Genomic DNA, 15,155 nt, shown 5'->3' on the forward strand with positions numbered 1-15,155 from the left:
TTAGGGTTAAGCTGATTCTATGAATAAACAATTAGTTCAGTTCAGGTACAATGCGTTTAGCGTGTGTCAAAAATCAACAGCCATTTTTTGTGCTGAGAAAATGTTGTCATTACGATCTTTAATTCCCATGCTAATACTCTGCAATTGAGCAAGGCCACATAGCTTAGCAGTTAAAGCACCGTTTAACGTGCTAAGACCTGGTTGAAGTTCCGGTCTTGTGAAGCAGGAGTCCTGATTTTGATTCTCACACTTTTCTTGGTCAGCACAACAGAGAGAAATTTGTAAACTGTAATTAGTTGTTTGGCTTCAGTCAAAATGTAATCTATGACTGCTCATTTACGAAAGCAGTTCTCTTGCTAACAACGGGCTATTATCCAAAAATGCCAACACTAGCACATAATTCAAGTGTACCTATTCACCAGGCCTCAGTGCGACTGGAACACACAACCCGTGGTTTACTAGACCAGTGATGTAACCACTGAGCTATGAGGCCTTAGGGTTTACCAGATTTTATGAATAAACTATTGTTTCAGTTGAAGTACAATGCATTAGCGGTCAGGATGTGTCAAAAATCAACAGCCATTGTTGTGCTGAGAAAATGTTGTCATTACAATCTTTAATTCCCATGCTAATACTCTGCTACTGAGCAAGGCCACGTAGCTTAGCAGTTAAAGCGCCGTTTAACGTGCTAAGACCTGGTTGAAGTTCTGGTCTTGTGAAGCAGGAGTCCTGATTTTGATTCTCACACTTTTCTTGGTCAGCGCAACAGAGAGAAATTTGTAAACTGTAATTAGTTGTTGGGCTTCAGTCAAAATGTAATCTATGACTGCTCATTTACGAAAGCAGTTCTCTTGCTAACTACGGGGCATTATCCAAAAATGCCAACAGTAGCACATAATTCTAGTGTAACTATTCACCAGGCCTCAGTGAGAATTGAACACACGACCCCTGGTTTACTAGACCAGTGCTCTAACCACTGAGCTATGAGGCCTTAGTGTTAAGCTGATTTTATGAATAAACAATTGTTTCAGTTGAAGTACAATGCAGCATGGTCAGGATGTGTCAAAAATCAACAGCCATTTTTGTGCTGAGAAAATGTTGTCATTACGATCTTTAATTACCATGCTAATACTCTGCTATTGAGCAAGGCCACATAGCTTAGCAGTTAAAGCACCGTTTAACGTACTAAGACCTGGTTGAAGTTCTGGTCTTGTGAAGCAGGAATCCTGATTTTGATTCTCACACTTTTCTTGGTCAGCACAACAGAGAGAAATTTGTACACTGTAATTAGTTGTTTGGCTTCAGTCAAAATGTAATCTATGACTGCTCATTTACGAAAGCAGTTCTCTTGCTAACAACGGGCTATTATCCAAAAATGCGAACACTAGCACATAATTCAAGTGTAACTATTCACCAGGCCTCAGCGAGAATTGAACACACGACCCCTGGTGTACTAGACCAGTGCTCTAACCACTGAGCTATGAGGCCTTGCATGGCTTTCTCATTGAAAAACGGCATATGGACAAATCCAGAAACTGTCGGGCAAAACCAGTTGGATTAATTTGTGTATGCATGAATCCGGGCACATTCCTTTTGTACATCTCGATCAATCAATCAATCAATCACATTTTATTTATATAGCACTTTTCATACATAAAAATGCAACTCAAAGTGCTTTAAAACATTCAAAGCAAAACATAGAATTATCTTCAATCAAAAGAAAAGATAAATTATTTAAAAGTTGTTGAAAGCCAAACTAAAAAGGTGTGTCTTGAGCTTCCTCTTAAAAATATCAACAGTCTCTGCAGACCTGACGTCCTCTGGCAGGCTATTCCAAAGGTGAGGACCAAAACGGCTTAATGCAGCCTCGCCATGCATTTTGGTCCTCACCCTTGGAATAAATAAAAGGCCGGCGCCAGAGGACCTCAGGATCCGCGAGGGCTGGTATGATAAAAGCAAATCAGATAAATAAGATGGCCCAAGACCATTAACACATTTATAAACTAATAGAAGTACTTTAAAATCGGTCCTGAAACACACAGGGAGCCAATGCAGCAATTTCAAAACTGGCGTAATGTGCTCCCGCCCTCTGGTTCTCGTCAGTACCCGAGCGGCTGAATTCTGCAGTAGTTGCAGTGGTGAAATGCTCTTTTTCGGGAGGCCAGAGAGCAGGGCATTACAGTAATCTAAACGACAGGAAATAAAGGCATGCATCAGCACTTCCGTGTTAGCCTGAGAGAGAAACGGGTGGACTCTGGCGATATTCTTAAGGTGATAAAAACCAATCTTGGTTACATTTTTAATATGAGGAATAAAACTGAGCTCAGAGTCAAAAATGACGCCAAGGTTCTTCACACAATGTGAGGGATTAAAAATGTGTAGTTTTGGTAAAAGCTTCTCTCTCTGACCTTCGGGACCGATAACTAAAACCTCAGTCTTGTCCTGATTGAGCTGTAGGAAATTATCTGCCATCCATGACTTGATATCTAAAATGCAATTTAAAAGGGTATCAATGGGTCCTGTGTCATCAGGAGACACGGCAATATACAGCTGCGTGTCATCAGCATAGCTGTGAAAGCTGATGCCGTGTCCCCTGATGACATCCCCGAGGGGAAGCATATAAAGATTAAAAAGTAGGGGGCCTAAAATCGAACCTTGAGGAACCCCACATTTAATTTCACGGGTTTTGGAGGAACAAGTATCCATACTTGCAAAGAAATATCGGTCTGTGAGATAGGAATAAAACCAGTCAAAAACAGTACCAGAGATGCCCACTAGATTTTTAAGTCGATTTAATAAAATTTGGTGATCTACTGTATCAAAAGCAGCGCTTAGATCCAGTAGCACCAAGACTGTGAGTTTTCTCACGTCTGCAGTGCACCTAATATCATTTAAAATCCTTAAAAGAGCAGTCTCCGTACTGTGGTTCATCCTAAAACCAGATTGATATTTCTCCAAAATATTATTTGTATTTAAAAAATGATTCAACTGGATGAAAACCAGTTTTTCTAAAATCTTACTTAAAAACGGTAAGTTGGATACGGGTCTGTAATTATTAAAAACGCTCGGGTCAGAACCGCTCTTCTTCAGAAGGGGCTTCACCACCGCCGTTTTAAAGGCAGCGGGGAAGACGCCCGTCTGAAGAGAGCAATTGACTATATTTAAAATTTGTTCTTCAAAAAATCCATAAAATGTCTTAAAAAGAAATGTGGGAATTGGATCCAAAAGGCAGGTTGTTGGGTTTACCTGGGAGAAAACTCGAACAAGTGTCCTTGCATCAACCAGGGCAAAACTTTCCAGTGTTTCCTCATGTAAATATGATTGTCCAGGTTTATTAAAACTTGTGTTTTGACGGGCTAAAAGACTGGATCTTATGTCATCGATTTTACTTCTGAAGTGGTCTGCAAAGTCCTCACAGAGAGCATCTGTTGGTCTCTGTGGGGACTTATTAAAATCTGAACTAGTTAAAAGTTCAAAGGTGGAGAAGAGAACCCTGGGGTTGTTTTTATTGACTGTAATGAGGTTTGAGAAATAGGAAGATCTTGCCAGTTTTACTGTTTTATTGTAGGATTTCAGTTGTTCGCATAAAATTTCATAGTGTACTGTAAGTTTACTTTTTCTCCACCTCCTCTCTGTACTCCTGCATTTTCTCTTTGATATTTTGATAGCATTGTTTCTCCACGGGGGTACACTCTTTGTTTTTGTTGTTTTAATTAAAAGTGGAGCTACTGAATCAAATGATGATTTAAGATGTAGGTTAAAATTGTCAACAATAAGATCACAGGGTGCAGGTAAAATGTCAGCAGGAGTACTTTTTAAGATCTTGATAAAATTTGCAGCCACCTCAGAAGATAGGTAGCGTTTCTTCACTGTTCTGACCGGGACTGCTAGATGGTTAAAACTGGCGATGTTAAAATAGACACAGTAGTGGTCTGACACTGCCAAGTCAACAACAGAGGACACACCAGCAGACAAGCCATAGGTTATAACCAAATCCAGGGTGTGTCCTCTGTTGTGAGTTGGCTGCAAGACGTGCTGTTTAAAATCCAAGCAGTTTAAAAGGTTTGAAAAATCTCTGGATAGTGGGTCCGAGATGTTGTCCATGTGTATATTAAAATCGCCAGTTATTAATATCCTGTTATAACTGGAATACAAAATGGATAAGAATTCTGAAAATTCTGTCATAAAAGAAGTGGAATGATGGGGAGGTCTATAAACGGTAATGCAGGGAATAGGAGGACTGCTAAAAACAAAGGCATGGTGTTCAAACGATAAATAGCTGCTAAAAATGATCTCCTTTGATAAAAGAGTATTAATAAAAATTGATGCAGTCCCGCCTCCTCTTTTGCCATCCCTTGTAGAAAATAAAAAGTTAAAATTCGGTGGGCAAGCCTCGTTGAGAGCAACTGGAGCATCTGTACCAAGCCATGTCTCAGACAAAAGTATACCATGTAAATTATTGTCTAAAATCAGGTCGTTTATGATAAAAGTTTTGTTTAAAAGGGAGCGCACGTTCAGCACGGCCAGATTAATTATTGTGCTGGACGTGCGCTCATGGTGGTACGAATGAGCAGTATTAACATATACTAGATTACCACTGTTAAAACCACGTTGTTTGTGTGTGCAAGGGAAGCGTCTACCGGTGATGGTTTCAATGGGAAAGTTGTCCGATAGTGGTAATGATAATGAGGGCCTGCAGGGGGAGCTAATGAGGGTGGTGGTACTGTGAGCAGCTGGTATTGGCCTGTAAGTGATGGTAGTGACATTGTCATTGCAGCGTTTATGAGTAGAAGAAGAAATATGATTGGTAAACAAGAGTCAGCTGGGAGTGGAATTGGTCACGACATGGTGGATGTTAGCGGCTAAAATCTTGCTACCAAGAGAGTTCGGATGAACACCATCCGGCTGGTAAAAAGACGGGCGATTCCAGAATAGGTTAAAATTGTCAATAAAAGCAAAGTCAAGGTGGCCACAAGTGCGTAGGAGCCACGTGTTCAAGCTTAAAAGGCGGCTGAAGCGCTCGACTCCGCGAGACAATGCCGGCAAAATGCCACTCACCCAGACCGACAGACCGCAGGTTCTTAACAAGGCAAAGAGGGCGTGAAAGTCTCTCTTCGTCTGCTCAGACGGTCGGCGTATTGTCTCGTTTGTCCCAACGTGAACGATGAGCCGGGTTATGGATGATGGCAGAGAGTCAAGAACACCCGGCAGGATGTTAACAATCAGCGCGGAAATGTTGGCATACCAGACTCCTCACTCTCCACGCCCCGAAATAAATATGCAAATGAGCAGAGGTGGGCGTTCCATCGAATTTAAACTCTGATGGCACCGATTTACAGTGCTTCCATACAGTTTCTTCTCACTCCTTTTCCGTTGCGTACGATAAAAAATACAACCAAACAGCATAATGTTCACAAATGTTGTTCCAGGAAAGGACAACTGACATCCGATTCCATTGACATGTTAGATATAAACACGCCATCACTAAGACACAATGGTTCTTCTGTCAATCCTTGTTAGTATCACTCGGATTTGTTAATTATATTTAATATACCGCTGTAACTAAATGAAATCAATTGTGGACGTATCCGATGTTATGGTTACTGTTGTTCTTTCACATTAGAGGTAGACTGATTCATGTATAAATAAAATGATAATAAAGTGACAAAGTACTTAATTTAAAATTTGATAACATTCATTAAATTAAAGAAGTAATAAGTTATACAAAAAATAAATCATTGTTGTTCACGCCAGACGCGTAATTTGTTGCGTCTTGCTTTGATATCTACGACAGCAATCAGAATGAGAAAAAGTGTTTCATCTGTTTTTTTATGAATAAACTGTAATTAGTTGGTGGGCTTCAGTCAAAATGTGCTCTAACCACTGAGGTATGAGGCCTTAGGGTTAACCAGATTTTATGAATAAACAATTGTTTCAGTTCAAGTACAATGCAGTAGCTGTCAGGATGTGTCAAAAATCAACAGCCATTGTTGTGCTGAGAAAATGTTGTCATTACGATCTTTAATTCCCATGCTAATACTCTGCTACTGAGCAAGGCCACGTAGCTTAGCAGTTAAAGCGCCGTTTAACATGCTAAGACCTGGTTGAAGTTCTGGTCTTGTGAAGCAGGAGTCCTGATTTTGATTCTCACACTTTTCTTGGTCAGCACAACAGAGAGAAATTTGTAAACTGTAATTAGTTGTTGGGCTTCAGTCAAAATGTAACCTATGACTGCTCATCTTCGAAAGCAGTTCTCTTGCTAACTACGGGGCATTATCCAAAAATGCCAACAGTAGCACATAATTCAAGTGTAACTATTCACCAGGCCTCAGTGAGAATTGAACACACGACCCCTGGTTTACTAGACCAGTGCTCTAACCACTGAGCTATGAGGCCTTAGTGTTAAGCTGATTTTATGAATAAACAATTGTTTCAGTTGAAGTACAATGCAGTAGCGGTCAGGATGTGTCAAAAATAAACAGCCATTGTTGTGCTGAGAAAATGTTGTCATTACGATCTTTAATTCCCATGCTAATACTCTGCTACTGAGCAAGGCCACGTAGCTTAGCAGTTAAAGCGCCGTTTAACGTGCTAAAACCTGGTTGAACTTCTGGTCTTGTGAAGCAGGAGTACTGATTTTGATTCTCACACTTTTCTTGGTCAGCACAACAGAGAGAAATTTGTAAAATGTAATTAGTTGTTGGGCTTCAGTCAAAATGTAATCTATGACTGCTCATTTACGAAAGCAGTTCTCTTGCTAACAACGGGCTATTATCCAAAAATGCCAACACTAGCACATAATTCAAGTGTAACTATTGACCAGGCCTCAGTGAGAATTGAACGCACGACCCCTGGTTTACTAGACCAGTGCTCTAACCACTGAGCTATGAGGCCTTAGGGTTAAGTTGATTTTTTGAATAAACAATTGGTCAGTTCCAGTACAATGCAGCGTGGTAATTAGCATGTGTCAAAAATCAACAGCCATTTTTGTGCTGAGAAAATGTTGTCATTACGATCTTTAATTACCATGCTAATATGCTGCTACTTAGCAAGGCCACATAGCTTAGCAGTTAAAGCACCGTTTAACGTGCTAAAACCTGGTTGAAGTTCTGGTCTTGTGAAGCAGGAGGCCTGATTTTGATTCTCACACTTTTCTTGGTCAGCACAACAGAGAGAAATTTGTAAAATGTAATTAGTTGTTGGGCTTCAGCCAAAATGTAATCTATGACTGCTCATTTACGAAAGCAGTTCTCTTGCTAACAACGGGCTATTATCCAAAAATGCCAACACTAGCACATAATTCAAGTGTAACTATTGACCAGGCCTCAGTGAGAATTGAACACACGACCCCTGGTTTACTAGACCAGTGCTCTAACCATTGAGCTATGAGGCCTTAGTGTTAAGCTGATTTTATGAATAAACAATTGTTTCAGTTGAAGTACAATGCAGTAGCGGTCAGGATGTGTCAAAAATAAACAGCCATTGTTGTGCTGAGAAAATGTTGTCATTACGATCTTTAATTCCCATGCTAATACTCTGCTACTGAGCAAGGCCACGTAGCTTAGCAGTTAAAGCGCCGTTTAACGTGCTAAAACCTGGTTGAACTTCTGGTCTTGTGAAGCAGGAGTACTGATTTTGATTCTCACACTTTTCTTGGTCAGCACAACAGAGAGAAATTTGTAAAATGTAATTAGTTGTTGGGCTTCAGTCAAAATGTAATCTATGACTGCTCATTTACGAAAGCAGTTCTCTTGCTAACAACGGGCTATTATCCAAAAATGCCAACACTAGCACATAATTCAAGTGTAACTATTGACCAGGCCTCAGTGAGAATTGAACGCACGACCCCTGGTTTACTAGACCAGTGCTCTAACCACTGAGCTATGAGGCCTTAGGGTTAAGTTGATTTTTTGAATAAACAATTGGTCAGTTCCAGTACAATGCAGCGTGGTAATTAGCATGTGTCAAAAATCAACAGCCATTTTTGTGCTGAGAAAATGTTGTCATTACGATCTTTAATTACCATGCTAATATGCTGCTACTTAGCAAGGCCACATAGCTTAGCAGTTAAAGCACCGTTTAACGTGCTAAAACCTGGTTGAAGTTCTGGTCTTGTGAAGCAGGAGGCCTGATTTTGATTCTCACACTTTTCTTGGTCAGCACAACAGAGAGAAATTTGTAAAATGTAATTAGTTGTTGGGCTTCAGTCAAAATGTAATCTATGACTGCTCATTTACGAAAGCAGTTCTCTTGCTAACAACGGGCTATTATCCAAAAATGCCAACACTAGCACGTAATTCAAGTGTAACTATTGACCAGGCCTCAGCGAGAATTGAACACACGACCCCTGGTGTACTAGACCGGTGCTCTAACCACTGAGCTATGAGGCCTTGCATGGCTTTCTCATTGAAAAACGGCATATGGACTAATCCAGAAACTGTCGGGCAAAACCAGTTGGATTAATTTGTGTATGCATGAATCCGGGCACATTCCTTTTGTACATGTCAATCAACGTGGAAATGTTGGCATACCAGACTCCTCACTCTCCACGCCCCGAAATAAATATGCAAATGAGCAGAGGTGGGCATTCCATCGAATTTAAACTCTGATGGCACCGATTTACAGTGCTTCCATACAGTTTCTTCTCACTCCTTTTCCGTTGCGTACGATAAAAAACACAACCAAACAGCATAATGTTCACAAATGTTGTTACAGGAAAGGACAACTGACATCCGATTCCATTGACATGTTAGATATAAACACGCCATCACTAAGACACAATGGTTCTTCTGTCAATCCTTGTTAGTATCACTCGGATTTGTTAATTATATTTAATATACCGCTGTAACTAAATGAAATCAATTGTGGACGTATCCGATGTTATGGTTACTGTTGTTCTTTCACATTAGAGGTAGACTGATTCATGTATAAATAAAATGATAATAAAGTGACAAAGTACTTAATTTAAAATTTGATAACATTCATTAAATTAAAGAAGTAATAAGTTATACAAAAAATAAATCATTGTTGTTCACGCCAGACGCGTAATTTGTTGCGTCTTGCTTTGATATCTACTACAGCAATCAGAATGAGAAAAAGTGTTTCATCTGTTTTTTTATGAATATTTTGCCTGTTCTGTTTGATATTGGTCCTTGGATTGGCTCCAACTTCTCCCAAATGACCTATATGACAAAAGTTTGAGGTGTCGTAGTTAGAGGTCTTGCTTTCACAGCTACTACAGCAATCAGAATTATAAAAGGTGTTTCACTTGATTTCTTTATGAATATTCGTGTCAATTTAGCACTATACTCATTCTTGAATTGGCTCAAACTTCTCCAAAATGACCTATATCGCAAAAATTTGAGGTGTAGTAGTTAGATGCCTCCCTTTGCCACCTACTACAGCAATCAGAATGAGAAAGTGTTTGACCTGATTTTTTATGAATATTTTGCCTATCCAGTTTGATATTGGACCTATGATTGGCTCCAACTTCTCCAAAATTACCTATATGACAAAAATTTGAGGTGGAGTAGTTAGATGCCCCCCTTTGCCACCTACTACAGCAATCAGAATGACAAAATGTTAATTAACTGATTTTTGGTGAATAACTTTGTCTATCTATGACACCATAGAACATGAAATTTGTGGACGGCCCCTAATTCGTGAATATCGAACGTCGAACGTCAAGCCAACTTTTTCTCGCTCAAATTAGCGTACTAGCGAATTTACTTGCGCATACAGTTTGCGGTACTACCTTTGAATGTCATCATCGTCAGAGACCAAAACTGTAGAACACGGATTCAATAGGGAGGGACTTCTCATTGTTGTAATGTTGTAAAAAGCTTGCCATGGTTAATGCGATCAAATGCCTTTGAGCACATATGTCAAATTCAAGGCCCGCGGGCCACATCCGGCTCACGAGAAGGTTTTCTACGTTCCCTGGGATGATATTGCTTTATTATTAGATCCGGCCCGCAGCTGGCGGTGTGGGTAGCAGAAGTGTTCGGGTCCTTCGCGCCTGCTGATGACGTCACACTGTTAAATATACAGTATCGTCTTCCAAGAACACAGACATAGTTTAATTATCACATTTTATAAGTCCAACCGGCTACTGTGGGCCGCAGCCGATGCCAATACAGTACGACAACCATTCAGTCATGCTCTCCTCTTCGTTCTCCGCTACTGTTGCTCGCATGCCCTCCCATCAATCGAGCCGCACGATGCATTCATTAACCTCGGAAACAACACAACTAGGCAAGATACAAATTCGACCACAACACAGATAACCCAATTCGTTACACTATTTCTGTAATATATTTCTTTGCATCTATGTTTACCACCTCCTGGCTGTTGTTATAACGAACATTACCGCTACTTTTGCGAGGATCGGCCTTCGGTCGTCTACATGCCGACTCAAGACTTCACGTCACTTTTCGTGGCTTTCAGAATCGGATTGTGGTGAAAGGTTATTCGGAGTAAAACACACTTTATTAAGAAATACTTCATATTAGAAATCTCACGTTGTTTTATTATTAGTAATTGTTGGCATTTGATAAATTCATTGAGTTTCGATGTAGTGCTGAGATCCCACACTGTGAGCAGGTATTGAATGCTCCTCAAGCGCTAAGTGTCGATAGCGAGAGACGTGGTATCTTTTCTTTCCCCTCCTTCGACACAGCTAGCTAGTAGTTTGTTCGTGCCAGCAAACTCAGTAGTTGCAGATTTCCCGTGTTTCACCACGTTTGCTGTTGTGTGTAAATGTTGAAAGGTGAGTTTAATCATTTAGGTTCGTGTCAGGTAGCTGCTGTACATAATAGCCTAGATATGTTCTCGTGAGTGATGTCACGTTGATGAACACTAGTTAGTTATTTCGGCTAGTATGCTTACTGTTCTAGTGATGAAACGTGTGAATGTGTATTGTATGTATTGTTTGGCTGTTTAATTGTTTAATGCAGTGAATTGTAATGTTTAGGCATATTGTTAACTAATGGTTATGCATTGGACGATGTTGCTAGGTTATTCTTTGTGTTGTTGCAGACCACAGTAAATAGAGGTGTGAAGTGGAATACGGGCCTGTGTTCTCTGACAGGAGCACCCACATCCATACCTTGCCACTCTAAAATAGAGTCAGCTTGAGACATCATATCAGTCCTATGGTCCTCTCCGTTTTACTTCACATTATGTACTGTTCATACAATCTTGCAGCCCGAGTCAACCATAAAATTGTTTCCAGTTTGGCAGGAGAAATGCAAACGTTCCACTGATCTTGTTTCACAAGACGGGCAGCGGCTTCTTCTCGGGTCATAAGCGGAAGTGACGTATGAGCTGCCTCGCAAAAGTAGCAGTAATGTACTTTATTTTATTTTTTATCTAGTAACTCCGAACATAAAAACACAACAGCCAGGGGGGTGACAAACATAGAGGCAAAGAAATATATTACAGAAATATAAAGCGTGACATCATCAGCAGGTGCGAAGGACCCGATCCATTCTGGACATTTTAAAACATTTCAATGAACATTCTATAAGTCCGGCCCTCAGCTTGTCGCAAATTTTTTTATTTGGCCCTCCGTCCACTTGACTTTGACACCTCTGCCTTAGAGGTATCCAAGAAGCACAGAAACATAGTGAAGTTCTGACCTCTGCACCTACTTACTGCCTCCTTCAGGGCATAGATACACATTTCAGTTCCATGTTTCCTTTTCAAACCAAACTTCTCATGAGTAGTGACAACGTAATGCTGAAATCTATCCAGCATGATTGTCTCCATAACCATAGAGCTCACACTAGCCAAACGCAAGAGGCCTATTTTTGTCAATCCTGGAGATTTTCCCAGTTTTATCCTTGATCACAGGTACAAGTAGGACAGACAGCATCGAGCTGGGCAAAATACCATGCATTCACATTGCAGTGAAACATAAGGAAAGTAATACTACAACCCCGTGACTGGCAAATTTCAGATGTTCTGATGTGATTTGATCCAGCCCACAAGATTTACGCATTGATAATTTGTTAATAGCATCATTTACCTCTCCACAAAGTCCACCACGAAGAGGAGAAAATATTTTATACATTGATTTCAGCAGGTATTTGTTGTGTGCCTCTATAGAGGTTAATTGTGTATATTGAGCACTAACAAAAAATAAGTCGTTTATAAACACATACGAACAAAAAGAAGCCGGTGTGGGTGCCAGATATGATCGGGTGCAAAATTGTCTCGGGGGCCTCCGCGCGTGCTCATGACGTCACGCTCTATAACGTATTTCTATAATATATAATTCTTTGCCACAATGTTTGTTATCCACAGCTGTTGTATTTTTATATTCTGTGTTACTAAATAAAATCAAAAATACAAAATTGCTTCGTGCCACTTTGGCGAGGCAACTCCTACGTCACTTCCGCTTATCCCCTGAGAATTAGCGGCTACCTATTTAAATGAAATGTTTGCATTTCTCCTGCGGAACTGGCAACGATTTCGCGGTTGACTCGGGCTGCAAGACTCTATGTATATAATGCGAAGTATTAATAAAAACGTGTTTTCCCTACAAATAACCATGAACTACAATCCAATTCCCAGAGCCATGAATTGACATGACGTCTTCAGTGGGCACGTCGGCCACCGAAGGACGATCCTCGTAAAAGTGACAGTAATGTACTTTATTGTGTTTTATTTTTTATTTAGTAACCCAGAACATACACACACAACATATAGGGAAGTGACAAACATAGAGGCAAATAAATATATTACAGAAATACATTATAACCGTGACGTCATCAGCACGCGCGCAGGCCACCAAAGGATCCCGAGACAATTTTGCAGCCCGATCACATATGGTACCGACACCATTCATAAAAACGTTGGATGTCGTGGAATGAGGAAAGGAAGTTGAGACATCACCTGGCAGAAGGAGGAAATGCAAAGGCAGCTGTCTCGAGGCATCCACGAGGCAGCGGTCGTGGTAGAAACGGAAGTGACGTATTAAAGGCTGCCTCGACCGCTGTCGCTGTCGCAAATCGCACTTGCTCTTTCTCCAGACTAGGCCAGGCTGAGAAGCTCCAACGTGCATCGAGACGATTTAAAGCAAAGGCGAGGAAATCAAAGTAATCAATCCCTGTGTCAATGAAGGCGGAAGACAACCTTTCTCAATGCTTTCTAAAAATACTTTCCTCCTCTGATCTACGAGCTTTTGCTAAGACACTACCATATTTCCTGAAGTATTGACAAGCCTCGAAATTTAAATAATTCCCAGTTGCTGCAAAAATAATTTTCATTTTTCGCTCTGTTCCAATCATTTCTAATAAGGTTTTCAATGTCAGTTTTAACTGTTTTAGGATGTAATAGAGAACGATTAAGCTTCCAGTAGGCACTTCTACAAATTGTAGTATTTTTAGAATGCAAAGGTATGGAAAGTGCATTATGGTCTGTTAAAGGTGTTGTAATGATATCAACTGAAATTGGATTGACGTTAATATTTTGAGAAACAAGCCAAAAGTCGATACGTCGATCACCTAGTGGCATTTCTATTAGTCCAGGTAAACTCTTTCAAGTTTGGGTTATTATACCTCCATATATCAACCAAATTACATGTCTGCATAAATACCTTCAAGGTATTATTTACAGAAGACTGATCACGTGGAGGCCAACAATCCATATTATGGTCCAATATCATATTAAAATCTCTGCCTATTATTAGACCAGAATTTGGTAAGTTAATAAGAAAATGTTGAATATGGTTTTCTAATACATCTAAAAGGTTATCATTCTCATATTTTGAATTATACCCATAACATTAATAATTATTATATTGATGTTTCCTGTGTTGATTACTTGTAAGAGAAAATGACCTGCTTTATCACATACAGAATGTAAAACACGACCAGAAAATAAGTGTTTCAACGTAGCGACCCCAGCAGAGTATTCAGAGCCATGTGCCAACCATAAATCATTACCCCACTGAGCTTTCCATAAACGCATGTCATTAGAAAGTGAGTGTGACTTTTTAATAAAACAAAAATCAACTCTGTGCTGTTTAGCAAACAAAAAAAAGGCTTTACGCTTCACAATGTTCCTGAACCCCCTGGCATTGAGAGTAATAATAGACAATGACGTATTAATAACAACAAACAAACAAACAATTTAGTATAGACTTTAGTTATAAAATGTAAGAACAAATAGCCCTTCCATTAGGGGCTGCGCCATTTTAACATCTATTTTAAGTAACCTAGTGGAATGCAACATTAAAGAACAGGCATATTAATTCTATGTCAATCGTTTCGTCTGCAGTTATTCGATTTGAAATATAAAAAGTAATGTAGTAGAAATTCCCCCCCAAACCTTTTTTTTTTTGGGGGGGCAATCTTTACCAAATTTCAAACATAAATCTTCAACACACCTGGAAAGGAAACCAGCTACATCAAACCTCAAAATAAATGAAAGCTCAGTACCAATTACCCGCTCGCAGAAGTTTGCGAGGATATCCTAAGTAGTAAGAAGCAGTTCAGTTCCGTTCGCAAAAGCTTGACCTCCATTGAGACATGCCTTCCCCCCTTCTCCTCGTGCTCTCGCCACTAAGGCCAGAGTTACTTCCCACTCTCCCATGTGCACGGCGACAAATCCTCGGCAAACGCGTGTTGCTGTTTTGGAGAAAAGCAGATTTTTTTGCAGCTTTCCACGAAGCATCTCGGTAGAGTCGCGACGTGAATTGGAGAATGATCCCTCGAGGCCTGGATTCGTCATTTTTCAGTTGACCCAATCAATGCACAGTGTCGATGACATTAAGGAATTTCTCTTTTTCTCGGGGTAGAACCGTCTGGCAGATCAGTATCACCTCTTCACGGACGTTTTGATTTTTCTTCTCCGGTACTCCAAATTCCAACGCCGTGAGTAGTTTTCAAGTTCAGCCAGCCGCTGCTCCATCATGATCACTTTCTTCTCTGCCAGTGCAACCCGGCCCTCGACATGTTTCACTTTTACATCTCGTATTTCGGCACAGGCAAAGTCAACAGTTTTCTTGAGGTCCTCTATTTTTAAAGTAATGTCCTTAGTCATTTTTTACATTTTCTCCTTCTGTTGTGCGGGGCTACTTACCTTTCTTCGAAGCTGGTGGCTTTGACAGCGAAACAGGCAAGGGAGGAAAGTCAGCATCCACAACAGCT

The 15,155-nt window shown here is 40.2% G+C and overlaps 7 non-coding genes across 7 annotated transcripts; all 7 read right to left on the reverse strand.

The window, feature by feature from the left end:
• Nucleotides 1–918: 918 nt before the first annotated feature.
• On the reverse strand, nucleotides 919–991 carry trnat-agu (transfer RNA threonine (anticodon AGU)). The gene has a single exon. It is a non-coding gene; the product is annotated as a tRNA-Thr (tRNA).
• A 424-nt stretch (nucleotides 992–1,415) lies between these two features.
• trnat-agu (transfer RNA threonine (anticodon AGU)) lies at nucleotides 1,416–1,488 on the reverse strand. Its single transcript has one exon. It is a non-coding gene; the product is annotated as a tRNA-Thr (tRNA).
• A 4,835-nt stretch (nucleotides 1,489–6,323) lies between these two features.
• trnat-agu (transfer RNA threonine (anticodon AGU)) lies at nucleotides 6,324–6,396 on the reverse strand. Its single transcript has one exon. It is a non-coding gene; the product is annotated as a tRNA-Thr (tRNA).
• Nucleotides 6,397–6,821: 425 nt separating this feature from the next.
• trnat-agu (transfer RNA threonine (anticodon AGU)) lies at nucleotides 6,822–6,894 on the reverse strand. Its single transcript has one exon. It is a non-coding gene; the product is annotated as a tRNA-Thr (tRNA).
• A 426-nt stretch (nucleotides 6,895–7,320) lies between these two features.
• Nucleotides 7,321–7,393, reverse strand: trnat-agu (transfer RNA threonine (anticodon AGU)). The gene has a single exon. It is a non-coding gene; the product is annotated as a tRNA-Thr (tRNA).
• Nucleotides 7,394–7,818: 425 nt separating this feature from the next.
• trnat-agu (transfer RNA threonine (anticodon AGU)) lies at nucleotides 7,819–7,891 on the reverse strand. The gene has a single exon. It is a non-coding gene; the product is annotated as a tRNA-Thr (tRNA).
• A 426-nt stretch (nucleotides 7,892–8,317) lies between these two features.
• trnat-agu (transfer RNA threonine (anticodon AGU)) lies at nucleotides 8,318–8,390 on the reverse strand. The gene has a single exon. It is a non-coding gene; the product is annotated as a tRNA-Thr (tRNA).
• Between the last annotated feature and the right edge of the window lie 6,765 nt (nucleotides 8,391–15,155).

This window comes from Filicampus tigris, chromosome 22, assembly GCF_054856515.1.
Source record: "Filicampus tigris isolate MCC_2025a chromosome 22, RoL_Ftig_1.0, whole genome shotgun sequence".
Classification (NCBI taxonomy): domain Eukaryota; kingdom Metazoa; phylum Chordata; class Actinopteri; order Syngnathiformes; family Syngnathidae; genus Filicampus; species Filicampus tigris.